Raw genomic sequence first — 10,100 nt, forward strand, 5'->3', positions numbered from 1 at the left:
AGATTGGCATTTTCTTAAGAGAAAGCAAAATAAATGAATAATAAGAATTTAACAAAATGTCTTTCATTCACTGATAATGATTATTTGAAAATGGAAAGAGGCCCTACAACATGATCCATTTGCCTTGGGTAGATCTAAGGATTTGAAAGAAAAAAAAACAATTATTACTTTTGTCGCATTACGCGAAAAACCGGCGGGAAAACAAAACAACAGAGCCGCCACCGTGCGTTATTTATCCCAAAAGAGGGAAAGGAAACGCTCGAAGTAAACCTGGAAAAGACATGGTCTCGCGACCAGAGAGAGATGGGATCGGGAGTCGGTTATGCGAAGGGAAGGTATTAGCACCCCTACGCATCCGTCGTACTCGACGGGATCCACGCACAAAAGGAAGGATAAAGGTTGCTAAAACACTACTCAAACATCACACACTGGCTGAAAAGAGACACAGGAAAACAAGAGAAACTAACTCGGCAGGATATCGCATCCTGGGCCTACGTAGTCTATCAGACACAGACATCAGAGTCGACGTAGTTCGGTATAGGGGGAAACGTGCTCGCTAGGATGTCGCATCCTATGCATACGTATCTTCTCGGACTAAAGAAGAATCAGAGCACTCGTAGCTCGGCTAACGCACGCCAAACAAAACCACACAGGAAACCGACTGCCAATCGCTGGACTTATGTCAGACTCCACACAAACAGGCAAACATGGAAACCGAATGCCAATCGCTGGACTTACATCAGACTCCGAACCAACAAACACACACACAAGAAACCAACTGCCAATCGTTGGACTTACGTCATACTCCAACAAGCAAACTGGAAACCGAATGCCAATCGCTGGACTTACATCGGACTCCAACCAAAAAAAGAGAAACAACTCACACAAACAAAACAAAAGGGCGCCCGGAGAGATCAGCTCATCTCCTGCCTACGTACCTCATCTGGTATGAGGATCAGGGCGACGTAGTTCCCCTACGCAGGGACAAAGGACTAGCCTAACCAGATACAAAGGGAGACACAAACTACTAGGGAGACTACGACTCGAGCCTAGAAGTTATCATGCATACCATCCCTATGTTAAGGTTGCTATCTAACTTGCACAGGGAGCAAGTTATCCTAAACAGCACGAGCAAAGCATACACACAACTAGCACACACTATATACAAACAAAGTGGGCTCACACAAGGTTAGGCTGTGAAACACAAGCCAACTGGAATCGGGTGATGTTAGCTCTTAACCCTAACATTGAGAGTTAGGGTGAAGCAGATGAAATGGGAAGTGAAGATAAGACTTCACAGCTCTTATCCCTGGCCTGGGAGAGCTTCAGACAAATGAAAGTGTGGGAGTTCAGAAAGCAGGAACTCTTCTATCCACATGTGACTGACTCAACAAAGATCTTGGGTTAATATCCACAATGCATCAACACAAGGTGTGTGAGCAAAGTGGATGACACACTGAGTAGCAGGAGATGGGTTGCACATCTCTTTTACCTTCCAATTGCCTTATCAAAGGTCTTTCCTGCTTGGCATAAAGATAAACAAACACAAGCATTGCCTCTTAAGGAGGACTTCAGACAGGTGCCTGCCCAAGTAACAGGACAGGTCTTCCAGACTACATGAAGTCAGAGAAGTTATACCTCAATGCTTATGCAACCAAGCAAAGCAAAAGCAAGTTCACAATGAACTTAAGCAACTAATGTACCTGAAAACAATCCAACTCAATCAGTATACAACTCAAAAATTCAAACAGACAACCAATAGTCAACAGTCAACAGTACACAGTCAAACAAGCAATGCAACAAGGTGCAAGACACAATCTCAACTCAAATGAGCTAAGAGCCACCTACAAAACAAGTCAAGATTAGTCAACATCAACCAAATAATCCAACTCAAGCAAATGAATCAATCCTCTTATGGCCATGTGCTTCTTAACCTGAAAACAAAGCTCAAACATAAGCACAAACCACTAGGACAAGGCCTAGGGTCAAAGATGGAGAAATAATCCAAAACAGAACATGAAAATCCACATGAAGCAACCTTAATCAATTAATAACATCATCCAAAAGGTCTCATGTCAATAGCATCAACCAAATTCATTTCACAAATCAATCATGACAAGGCATGCAAGTTGAGAGCACATTGAGGCAACAGAATGAACAAATGCATATCAATTCAAAAATGATTCAATAAATCTCAAGAAAAATCATGGCTAAACAAAACACATAACATGATCAACACACCAAAAATCAAGGCATTTGGACAAGTTTAAGCATGGTAATCAAATTCAATAAGGCAAGGTAAGCACAAACAAGCTCAAATGAGACACCAAATGATACATCAACTTAGCACAAGCCTAAAACAGAATTAGCAAATGATAAAGACCTCAACCTAAAGCCACAATAAACTTCAATATGTCCAGAAACAATGTGCAAAATTTCACATCCATAGGATACACAACCAGCATTTCACAAATCATTGAAGTTCAAGACTATTCAAAAGTGCACAAATGACCATCCAGCAAGAAAAATCGCAAACAAATCAGAAATCCCTCCAAAAATTCCAAGAAAATTCATGATCAATCACAACATGCATAGAAAGTATCATACAAAAAATCACATCATTTGGAAAGGAAAAGAAATTAATCAAATTGGACAAGCAAAGGTGTGACACACATTGCCACACCTACATTCACAAGATCATAACTCAGCAACCACAAATGATAAAAATGCAAACTCAACACCAAAATGTCCAGCAAGATGTCTAGTTTAAGCATACCAAATTTCAAAAGCACTGGATTAAAACTCATCATTTCACAAGAGATATGGCAAGCAAGGTTCAACAAGTATACATGTGCACAATCCCTAAGATCCCTCAACCACACATGAGAAATTCATGATCTTGAACTTTTTGGAAAGGGGAGAGTGTAAGACCCCAATTTTTTCCCTAAGATCCCTCATGACATCATATCATATCATATCATTGCCTCAAGGATGATTGTGCACCTTTGCTTCCCTCCTAGTGGGTGGGTTACATTGTGAGTGTGGTTCTTGATCACCAAGCATGTCTAGCATTTGTATATCATTGCTTTTCATTTGTTTACTAACCAAAAGTACAAAGATATTGTCATCTAACCATGTTACTTGCAGATGAAGCAAACTAGGTCAAAACAGTCAAATCATTCACTGAGCAATGGATGGTGGCCATTCTTGAAGAATTTGGGCACCATGATCATTCATAAGAGATTCATATGAGTTATGGTATCATTTGGTATCAAGATCTCAGGTGGTAGAGGCTTGGAATTCATCAAAGCATGGCTCAGTCAACCAAAACCCTAGCAAAGTTAACTATGGTCAACTGTGCATTTAATCAGTGATTTGAAGGTGGGAAATGGTTTGAGAGGTCTCATTCATGTCCATATATGCCTCATATAACATGTCAAACATCATCATTGAGGAATTGGAGGTCAGACAAAAAGTTTCCCAAAATAGCAAGGACCTATAATTTTCAACTGCCAAAAATGGAAAGTTCTTCCCCTCAAAATTACATCCTCAAGAAAGCTTCAAATCAAATTTTGTCCAACATTAAAGTTGAAGATCTTGCTCTTGCCTTTCCAAAAAGTCCAAGAACACTCACTTCTCATTTATGGTTGGCAAGTTATGATCAAATCATTTTCAAAAAATCTTGAACTTCAAAGTGGCATAACTTTCAAACCATTTGGCCAATTTGGGTGATTCTTTTTTGAGCAAAATCCATATGACATGTACTATCATAATGCATCATTACATTTCATCAAAAATCATCACATAAAAAAGTCATTTTTCAAGTGAACCATTTAAATTTTGGTGGGAAAAAAGGCCATTTTGAAAAATACTCATGATTTTCATGCCAAACCACTTCCAATAGCTTCTAAACAGAAAATTGGATTTGCTTCAAAAGAGTTTCTACTGTTCCATTGGCTGCACAAGCATAAGGGCATTTTGGCCAACTTGACATAAAGCTCATTTTCACTAATCCAATTGCATTTGTTGCTAATCATGTTTACCAATTGGATTAACAAGGAGTATATATTCCTAATCATAACAGAAAATCGAAATCCACAATCACAATCTCAGATCCAAATCACAAATCACCAAAATTCTCTCAAATTTGTTCAAGCTTTTTCACTCTTTTTCATCAAATTGCATCATTCTTCTTGCTTCCTTTTGTATTGATCATCATTTGCAGAGGATATTGAAGAACTGTTGAGTAAGATCGTGGCCGAATCCATGCTGAATCATCACTGTTGGAGACTTGCACCTTTCATGGCATTTTGAGATTCCTTCGAGCTGGAGCACCATTGAGCTAAAGAACCTACTTCATTCATCTTCCTCAAGATTATTGTGCATCTGTTTCAGCATTTCAGGCCTTGATCTGCACGAATTCAACATCTGCAACTTCAAGAGGTTGGATCTCGAATCTTTTAAGTGCTAGAATTATGATGTGGCTTTTGTAGATCCTAGTTCATAGATCACAATGCAATTCGAATCGTGCATTTTCATTAAGAATTGAATGAGATATCTTGATTTGAACATTTGAATGTGAAACTTAATTTGATCGATCCGGTTGATATGGTTAGAATTAGAACAAATGCTTGCTGAATTGTTATTGTACATGATGAGACGAGTTGAACGGTATATCATTTGTTGATTTTGGTAACAACTTGTTCATCATCTGGAAATCCTGAAGAACACGATGAAGAACTTTTGAAATCCATTCCAGATTCGTGTTTGATTTGTTTCTTGTGGCTTTGCATGTGTTTTCGGTGTTTTTGCGCCATGAAGCGAATCACAGCGCGCCACGCATGCTAAGTGAAACGCGGCGTTTCACTTAGTGATTCCATAATTACGGATTTGCCACTGCGTCCATTTAATTCATCTTATTTCATTTTTCTTTTCAATTTTTATTTCATTTTGATCTTCAATCTTAGAAAATTCATAACTCCTTCAATATTTGTCCAAATTGGCTGGGATTTTTTGCACCTTGCTCTTCATGATCTCTAGTTTGTTATGGTGATTTTTCCAGAATTTATGCACGTGTGTATTTTTAAATTGCCTAGGGTTTGTTCATGTGTATCCAATTTGTACCTTCCATGCCATTTTGCTTGTGAAATATTGATGATTAATTGGATGAGGCTGGAATTTTTTGTGCTTGTTCTAGACATTTTAGGAGCATTTTGGTATGTGGTTTGTGATTTTTGAGTTTCTGGATTGTGAGATATGATTTTTTGATTAGAGGTGTGACAATTTGTGTCACACCATTCATGTCCAAATGGATGATTTTTGTTGCCATGCTATATGAACATGAATTGAGCTGGATTTTTGCATGAGGACACTTATGGATGTCTAGTTTGTTTGTGATTTTTCCTGGGATTTTTGAATTCATTTTTCTATTTGTTTGAGAATTTTCCCTCTGTTTGACCAATTGTTGACATTTTGGGAGTCATGATATCATATGTGTTGTGAAATTCTCATGCATTATTGGATGGATTTGAAATTTGGCATGTGCATTATAGACATCTTGAAGTTTGCCATGGCTTTGATCTCATTCATTTATCATGTTTGGTTGATGTTTTATGCTTGTTTGAACTTGATGTACCATTTGATGCCTTGTATGAGCTTGTATGAACATGCTTTGACTTGTTGATTTTAATTTTCTTACTTCCACTTGTCCAAATGCTATGAAATTTGGTGTGCTGCTCATTCAATGTGTTCTATTTAAGCATGATTTTTCCTGGAATTTATTGAACCATTTTGGTATTGATATGCTTGTGTGCATTCTGTTTACATCATTGAGTTCTCAATTTGCCTAGTTTGACATGATTTGCTTATGAAATGAAATTGGTGAATGTCTTTGATGTGGGACCAACTGGAATTTGTTCTTATTTGATTAATCTTGATTTTGATCAAGTTTCATGTTCTGTTTTAAATATTTTCCCCTCATTTGACCCTAGGCTTTGGCCTAAGGGTTCACTTCTCATATTTGAGTTTGATTTTCAGGTTGAAGAAGCAATTGCTTTAAGGAGATTAATTCAAGTTGATTGAGTTTGGTTTATTTGATTGTGATGAACTAACTTGGTTTGTTTTGTAGGATGCTAACTCATTTGCTTTGAGTTTGTGCTTTGCACATGTGATTGATTGTGATGACTGTTGGTTCATATCTTGTCTATTTTGACTTTGTGACTTGAATACTGATTATATTTGATTGATTTCAGGTGCCATAGTTGCTTTAGTTCCTTAGAGAACTTGCTATTGCTTTGCTTTTCTTAAGCATTGAGGTAGACTCTCTTGTCTCCATGTAGTCTGGAAGACCTGGCTTGTTACTTAGCCAGGCAACTGTCTGAAGTCCTCCTTAAGAGGCAATGTTTGTGATTGTTTAACTTTGTCCCCAAGCAGGAAAAGACCTCATATGAGGCAATTGGTAGACAAAAGAGATATGTAGCATATCTCCTACTATTCTGTGAGTCACTCACCTTGCTCACACCACATGTGTTGATGCATAGTGAGTAAAAACCCAAGATCTATCGAGTCCTTAACTTGTGGAGAGAGTTCCATCTTTCTGAACTCCCACACCTTCTGATATTCAATGCTCTCCTTGACCAGGGATAAGAGTGATGAGGCACACCCCTCATATCCTTTCATCTGCTTCACCTTGGCTCTCAATGTCAAGGTTAAGAGCACCATTTACCCTATTCCAGTTGACTTTTTAAGTCTAACCCTTTGCTTGAGCCTAATTGTTTGGTTATAGTGAGTGCTAAATGACTTTGTTTGATTGATTGCTTGTTGCATTTGTACATGTTTGCTTGCTTGCCTTTGTGCACTTATCATCATTGATTGTTCATTATTTCATGATAATCATTGCATATCTTTGTGATCCATGTTTGGTTTACCCATTGAGGACAACTGTAAGTCCACTCATTGGCCATTGTTCCTATGATTTGGAAGGGATAGAGTGCAAGACCATTTCACTTGGTCACTCATGTCCATTGCTTAGTGCATTGTTTGTTTGTTGTATGTGAGGATGCAATTGTAAGACCATGTTGTTGGCATTTGTACTCCCATGATCATCCTTTGGAGGTTGGTGTAAATCCATCTATTGGTATCCGATATCCGCTTTTGCTTTGTGAGATTGGTATAAGTCCATTGATGGCATCCGGTATCATTGTTTTGTTTTAGGAGATTGGTGTAAACCCATTTATTGGTATCCGATATCCGCTTTTGTTTGTGAGATTGGTCTAAGTCCATTGATGGCATCCGGTATCACCTTGCTTTTATTTCTTTGCTTGCTCATTGCTTATTCCTAAGGACACACTTGAATCATCTTCTATATGATTTCAAGAGGTGAACCTTTCTAAGAAGTTTTACATTCCATCATCCATACCCTCTTTGTCCTAAACCTTTTCACACTTTGCTTTCAAACAACTTTGACTTGTTGTGCAAACATCTTCATGTCTTTTCAAATTAGAAACCTGGACCCTAAGTCCTTGACTTTTCAAACTCCATTTCATAACACTTCTTTGAATCAATCTTAATCATACCTTGACCATATTTTGTGAATACTCATAACCAATTAACTTCACACATTCAATTGTTTTGTGGCTTTGTCCATTGTTAATATGTTTTCATACATTAGCCATAGGTTTCAATTACCATAGCGGTTGATGTAAATCTTACCTTATCCTTAGTGAGTCGATTGTAAGACTTCCGTACTGAAAACAGGGTTAACCCCTCTAGTACGTCGAAGCCGTCCTCGCATGGTGGATTGTTGATTCAGGTTGAGTTTTCTCCTATTGGTAATGAAAAGCCTTAGTGCTTGTGTTTTAAAATGAACTCACTAATTTTTGGAAATCTTTCAGCCGAACTACGGCGTTTTGATCCTTACCTTTGATGGAAGGTACGTAGGCAACGGGTTCATCCGTTCAAACACAAAAATAACTAACTTGTACATTCTTTTCTCATCATCCCATTCATGTTTGCACAATATGTCATAAACAAATAAACATTTTTATACAACAAGTGTGAAAAGGGCTCCCTAGGAGTACCTAGGACGTGATGGGTGCCTAACACCTTCCCATTGCGTAACTTACCCCTTACCCAGACTCTCTGATCTTTTATTGGTTTTCTACGTGTAAAACTTCTTAGGTTTTTGTTCGCTTTTTAACCAGTCCTTAGGATAAATAAAAGTGCGGTGGCGACTCGATTCATTGTATACTTTGCTTATGGTTTAATCAATAAATCATATAGCGACGAATACACCGCTACAGAAAAGTGGCGACTCCACTGGGGATAACATTAGACCTTCCCTGGTGGTATTGCCTACTTTTCACCCTTGTTGTATGATATTTGTTTATGTGTCATTTGACATATTTTTGTATAATTTGGGGATAACTGTATTGATTGTAATGTTTGAATTGCTTGATATACAATTGTTGTTTGCTTTGGTGATCTCTGTGAGATGAGTTCTACACCCGAACTCGAGTGCACTCTAGGATAGGAGAATGGCGTAGTCTTGTTGACTGGTGTGGAGTATTCCTTAGCCAGTTGACTTGCGAGTCCATTCACTTGGTGGAGGTCATGTTGGATTAATAATGTCACACAAGTTATTTGTGGTTAGGCATTATTTGTTCAATCATGTGCCTTAGAAGCCAAGGACCGTAGTTTACCAAGCCCATCTTGGCCTATTTTTTAGGACGTAGTGCGGAGGTCGTTCAGATGTAAGATCTGATGCGATTGTTACGCGATATTACACTCATAAGAGTCTCTCTTGAGAATATTTTTGGAATACGAGTATTCGTTCCTCCGATAATATCCGAGAGATGGGACGATGATTATGGGAACCTCTGGTAGAACATGTCTGGCAGGTTTAAACCCTAGTACACTCCCTTTGGGTGGTTCTTAACCGAGACTCCATGCTCGTGACTTTCAGCAAACCCGTGATTCGTGGTTGAGTCGTTCAAACATCGTTAATATCAATGGAACTTGGGCGTCGATAAGGTGTAAACCATAATCCGCCAAAATGGATGATTGATATTAAGGATGTTAGAGCTGGTTCATGTACCGTTAATATCAATGGAACTTGGGTGTTGATAAGGTGAAAACCTAAATCCACCAAAATGGATGATTGATATTAGGGATACAATGAGCTTTCCCACGACCTTTGTTTGGTGTGACTTGCTTGATCCTTGAGTGTGATTATTGCATTCATGCATTCATGCATTCATCTACACTTTATGTCATCAGAAAAAAAAGAAAATTTTCAAGGAACTTAAAAGGGTTTATTTGCAAAATTTTCAGACATGGAAAGACCAAAAAGGCATACAAAGAAGTACAGCTTTAGACAACCTGATGTGAAAGAGTTAAGGAATCTGACATCTTATGTATTAGATCCCTTGGGTTTCAAAGCTCGCTATGGGAAGCTTCTACCTCTGTTGACTACTCAGGTTGACGAAGGGTTGATGAGTACTCTGGCTCAGTTTTATGATCCTCTGTATCACTGCTTCTCATTTCCGGACTTCCAGTTGCTGCCTACTTTGGAGGAGTACTCTCATCTTATTGGGATTCTGATTCTGGATCAGGTGCCGTTCAGTGGCCTAGAGAGTATTCCGACCGCTCGAGAGATTGCAGATTTGTTGCACATAGATGAAGCTTTGATTAAAGCTAATCTGACTACCAAAGGTGGAATTCAGGGTTTTCCTTCCGAGTTCCTCGTCGCTCAAGCTACCATCTATGGGAAGGCCATGAGTGAGGACGCCTTTGAGGCTTTGTTTGTGCTGCTCATCTATGGGTTGGTCTTATTCCCCAACTTCGACAAATTTGTGGACATGAACGCCATTAGGATCTTCTCAGTTCTTAATCCCGTTCCGACCTTGTTGGGTGATGCCTATTTCTCTTTGCATCTGAGGAATGCAAAGGGTGGAGGAGTTATTGTCTGCTGTCTACCTTTGTTGTACAAGTGGTTTATTTCGCACTCGCCGCAGACACTTGCTTTTAAGGAGAACAAGGGATGTCTACGGTGGTCTCAGAGACTCATGTCTCTCACTAATGATGATATCTCTTGGTATGAT

Source organism: Lathyrus oleraceus, chromosome 2, assembly GCF_024323335.1.
Source record: "Lathyrus oleraceus cultivar Zhongwan6 chromosome 2, CAAS_Psat_ZW6_1.0, whole genome shotgun sequence".
NCBI lineage: Eukaryota > Viridiplantae > Streptophyta > Magnoliopsida > Fabales > Fabaceae > Lathyrus > Lathyrus oleraceus.